The 5561-nt window shown below is 41.0% G+C and overlaps 1 non-coding gene across 1 annotated transcript; it reads left to right on the top strand.

Annotated features, from left to right (window-relative positions):
• Positions 1 to 772: 772 nt before the first annotated feature.
• Positions 773 to 844, top strand: TRNAC-GCA. Its single transcript has one exon. It is a non-coding gene; the product is annotated as a tRNA-Cys (tRNA).
• Positions 845 to 5561: the final 4717 nt, after the last annotated feature.

Below are 5561 nucleotides of genomic sequence, written 5' to 3'. Positions count from 1 at the left end.
GAGGAGCCTGGTAGGCTGCAGTCCATGGGATCTCTGAGGGTCGGACACGACTGAGCGACTTCCCTTTCACTTTTCACTTTCATGCATTGGAGAAGCTACTGCCTAGAACTTGTTTTCCATGACTCTTGGCTGTGCTCCTGGAGTCATGGCTCCACTCCCTCTGTCTTTTAAATCATCCTTCCTTTTCCATAAAAAGTTATCTGTGTTTGCAACTGAGTAAACTTTGCCTGCATCCACTAATTTCTTTTTTATTTATTTATTTATTTTTTTGCTACTCTGGGTCTTCACTGATTTGCACAGGGTTTTTCTAGTTGCAGCAAGTGGGCACTACTCTTTGTTGCAGTGCGTGGGCCTCTTATTGCGGTGGCTTCTCTTACTGTGGAGCATAGATTCTAGGCATATGGGCTTCAGTACCATGCAGGCTTAGTAGTTATGGCACACGGGCCCAGCTGCTCTGTTGCACATGGAATCTTCCCAGACCAGGAATTGAGCCCTTGTTTCCTGTGCTAGCAGGTGGACTCTACCGTGCCACCAGGGAAGTCCCACTAATCTTACATAGGGTGTTTTGAAGCTGGAATTCAGGGATTGGTGAACTTTCACAGGTGTAAATGACATCTGTGACATCATCTGTACAAGTAGGTGCTGGTACTCCAAACACCTCTTTTTTATTTCTGCCTCTTTCCCTTTCAATCAAAGCTGGTAAATCCTTTTAAAAACTTTACAGACTTGTTAATGCATCAATTTATAATACACTTATTTGGAAAAGAGGGCTTCCCTGATAGCTCAGTTGGTAAAGAATCTGCCTGCAATGCAGGAGACCCTGGTTCGATTCCTGGTCAGGAAGATCCGCTGGAGAAGGGATAGGCTACCCGCTCCAGTATTCTTGGGCTTCCCTCATGGCTCAGCTGGTAAGGCATCCACCTGCAATGCAGGAGACCTGGGTTTGATCCCTGGGTTGGGAAGATGCCCTGGGGAAGGGAAAAGCAACCCACTCCAGTATTCTTGCCTGGAGAATTCCATGGACTGTATAGTCCACGAGGTTGCAAAGAGTCGGACATGACTGAGTGACTTTCACTATTTAGATAAAAACCACAAATTATTTCTTTACTTTGGGCTCTTGTGAGATTGTTATGGGGAAAGCACTTTTGACTTTAACTTGGAAGCTACTAGGATTAGAAACAGCTTTAATTTTGAACCTAGTGAATCCTAGATCCTTTATATTTAACAGCTTATTATTTAATTAATTTATTTCCTTTCATATTTTATCATAGTGAGAAGTCAGGTAGTACTTTTAATGTTCTGCCTAAAAATCTTCTTAGTTTTCTTTATTAAATTCCTTATATCCATTTTCTATTGTCTTTGTGTAGCAGAGGAGCAAATTAGCCAAGATGGTGTGATCAGGCTCTCTTGCCCCAGGTTTTGTAAATAATGATTATGTAACAGCTGAGCTCATTTATAACACTGCGCCTGCATGCCACGAGGTACTCACTTGGTCATGGGCTACTTTGTGTGGTGGCCTATGTAAGCGCCATTGAGACGGCCTTAAGGGTGTGTTATGGCTACATTATGGCTGTGTCTGCTGGGTCAATCACAAGAGGAGAGAATACAGCATGTCTGCTGTTATGGCTGCTGTGCCAGCCAGGAGAGAATAAACACATCTGCAGTTCCTGTGGCTCCTTGAGTTTTCTTCCAGCTTCCCTGCTCACACCTTGCCTACCCTGGGTTCAGTGAACATTGTGAACAACAAGATGCTATACCGCCACACTTTTCAATAATACATAGAAAGATTTCCCTCTCCTCCAGATTACAGTAACATTTTCCTTACTATCCCTTGAGTACTCATTAAAAGCCTCTTTGAAGCACTATAGGCTAACTGTCCTCAAATCCACCCAGCTTTTGCTTGGTCCCAAAGTCAGCACCACAGAGTTTATGTTTTTAGTATGAACATCTCCACTTACAGGCTTTAAATTTTATTCTAGTTATCTATTACTGCATAGCCCACCCCCCCCCAAAAAAAAAACAAAAAGCCTTAATGATATAAGACAACCACTTTGTTATACTCATGGATCCTATGGATCAGGAATTTAGATAGATCACAATTTTTTTCTAGATAGATAGATCACTAATTGAGATAGATCACTGCTATTTAGATAGTAGATGTGGCCTTTCTCTGCTCCTCATTGTCTGAGGCCTCATCTGAGAAGACTGAGAGTGTCTTGATGGTTGAAGACTGAAATCGTCTGAAAGTATCTTAACTTACATGTCTGGCACTTGATGCTGGCTGTTGGCTGGCAAACCTACACAGGGTCTCTCCCTGTAGTCTGGGCTTTCTCACAGCATCATAGCCTCAGCTGTCTTAGATGGTGGCCTAGAGCTCCAAAGCTGAGTGTCTTAAAAAGACAAGTTGGAAGTGAGCGCCATTTTTATGATTTATTTTGTGAAGTCAAGTTGTATCACTGTTGTATTTAGCTGATCAAAGCCATAATAAAGATCTTCTTAAGTTCTAGGGGAGGGGACAGTGACCCATTACTTGAGGGTAAATGTGTCAAGGTCACATTGTAAGAGGAGCATGTGGGAGATGATATATATCTATAGTGTTGTGACCATCTTTAGGAAAATAAAATCTGCCACACCAAATCAGCCTCAATGAGGGGAAGTATGTGTATTTTTAGCCCCTTCTCTTTCACCACAGTCACTTGCTCCTGGGTCCCTTGAGCAGGCATAGAAGTGGTTGGGGGAAAAGAGTGGCATACGCAGAATGTCATTTTGTCAACCTGATTATTGGGAACCTTCTCTATAGTGTATGTCCTTTGGTATGCATTCACATAGGATACACCTTCACAGTGTTCCTATTGCTAAAGGTCTGTTCATTTACTTCTTTCCCAAGCTTCCTTATGGATTAATCTTCTAATCCTATTTCTTTCAATTCCCTGACAATAAAATCAAACAGCCATTATCTGTGAATAGTAGATAGATCTGTATATATGACAATTTTTAAATCTGGATCAAGTGGATAGAACAGTATTCAAAGTTTTAGCTCACTGGGAGAATATTCCTTCCTCACTGTTCCAGAACACTCCCAAATGGGCTTGTACCACTGTGAAGGCCCACCTTTTGTCAGTGCTGGCATATTATGTAGAATCATCTATAAATCAGACTTGAGGTTCTTTTCCCTCCTAGCCAAGTAGTCATAAGGAACATACCATGAGGACATAGATGTTGTTAAAGGATGATGAGAGCATTATTCAATGTGTGGAATAAAAAGACAAAGCTGAATTGATGGCTTATTTTAGAAAGTTTGCTGGTCAGTCTCTCTGAGTAGAGCTTAGTTACTTCAATAAGATTGTTGTTAACTAATTGGCACTTATGGGTGAGTTTATTGGAGTCAGTATATCCCTGATTGGCTGAATTCCAGAAGCAAGGGACTTTCCGTGATTGACTATATGCCACTATGTCTACAGAACAGTCAGTTTTTTTCTAAGAGCATGAGAACCTTTTTATTTCCTGTTGCCCTTTTTGGTCCTCATTCAATAAAGCTGCAGGAGAGACCAATGAGGATTGTCTGGAGTTTTATACACTGTTGTTGATAATCCAGATAATTTTTTGTTATATGGGACTGTCCTGCATTATAGAATGTTTTGCAGTATCTCTAGCCTCAACTTACAATGTCCACAGTTGTGACAATAAAAGTGTCTCTAATATTGAATGGATAAACCACAAGGTCCTGCTGTATAGCAGAGAGAACCATATTCAGTATCCTATGGTAAATCACAAGGGAAAATATATGAAAAAATGCATATATATATATATATATATATATATATATATATATAACTGAATTACTTTGCTATTGTAAATCAATTGTACTTCAATAAAATTTTTTAAAAAGTCTCCAGACATTGCTAGATGTCCCATGGGGGACAAACTCACCCCAGTTGAAAGTTACTGACACAGACAAACTTATTAGAAACAAGAAAGCCACTTTAACTGGCCAAATAGTATACTTTTGGACATTGTCTTAAGATTCCTCAACCAAGAAGAGGCTACTACTAAGTTGTTTCAGTCGTGTCCGACTCTGCGTGACCCCATAGACGGCAGCCCACCAGGTTCCCCCGTCCCTGGGATTCTCCAGGCGAGAATACTGGAGTGGGTTGCCATTTCCTTCTCCAATGCATGAAAGTGAAAAGTGAAAGTGAAGTCGCTCAGTCGTGTCCGACTCTTAGCGACCCCATGGACTGCAGCCTACTGGGCTTCTCCATCCATGGGATTTTCCAGGCAAGAGTACTGGAGTGGGGTGCCATTGCCTGGGGCAAACTATCAACAACCTGACTATTGTTGATCCCAGAATATGGACTAAACAAAGTGATCTTTCACAAATGAAGAAGACAAGTTTTGGAGAGAATCCAATGAAAATATTGATGAGTTTGTGGGAATGTATCTTACAGAACAGCAGATAAGGGAACAGCTTGTTATAGACCCTCTGCTTGTAAATTGCCTTTACTAATTAAGCCTACTTTAGTTTTTTTTTTCTTAATTGTATACCCTCTGAGGCTCACATAGCCTAGGTAATATATATCACCAGACTTCTTAACTACCTCTATAGATAATGCTTCTATCTTATGAGTTATTATAATAATGGAGGGGGGATTAAGTTGTTTTCAAGGAACCTGGAGTTGGCTCCTGCTCAGTTTAAGCTGGTCAAGACTGATTGGGACCATCCCAAAACTGGGCCTGTGCTGGTATCCTATGAGAGACCTTTTGATGTTAGAGAGCCAAAAACTCCACCCTCAGATCATGATAAGTGCCGGTTTTGAACATTTATCCCACAAAGAAGTGTGTAACCCAGATACACCTGAATAAAACACTGATTATGTTACCTTTTCCCTTCCTCCAAACCCCTTTCCCCAAGCCTGAGACCACCCTGCTTCTTTATCCCATAAATATCTCAAGCCCCTTGCCTTTGGGGAGGCAGATCCGAGGCTGTTCTCCCATCTCCTCACTTGGCTGCCTTCTGAATGAACTCTTTCTCAGCTACAAACCTCCATGTCTCAGCATTTGGTTTACTGTGTGTTGGGCAAACAAGCCTGTTTTGATAATATTGCTCGGCATTCAAAGAAGGCTTCTTGGAATCTCTTCTGGACTAGGTGACTTTCAGAAGGGTTTGCAATGCATATTACCATTGATCCACTGAAAAGGTTTAAACTAATTCTGGTGGCTACTTGTCACTTCCTGCCTGCCACTCTGTGACAATTTACTTGCCATTTCTTTTAGGACTAAGTCTTTTCTACAAATTCTGAATTCCTCCAATTTTATTGATAAGATTCGTTATCTGTAATTTGCTTCAACACTTTCACCATTTAACACAGATAGGCAGCCATCTTTGCATCAAATCCTAATCTATAACCTGATATACCACAAAGGATCAGATCATCAAATCATACTCAGATGAATCAGAGATTTTGCCCAATGTCAGGCTTTACTAATAATTTCAAGGACAGAAAATCAAGAAGCAGGTCTGGCATTTGGAAGTTGACTCCTGCTTTGTGAAGTAACTTCATAAG

The sequence above is a fragment of the Bison bison genome, unplaced genomic scaffold, assembly GCF_000754665.1.
Source record: "Bison bison bison isolate TAMUID 2011002044 unplaced genomic scaffold, Bison_UMD1.0 scf7180017864382, whole genome shotgun sequence".
NCBI lineage: Eukaryota > Metazoa > Chordata > Mammalia > Artiodactyla > Bovidae > Bison > Bison bison.
This window is presented reverse-complemented; position numbering and strand designations above follow the sequence as displayed.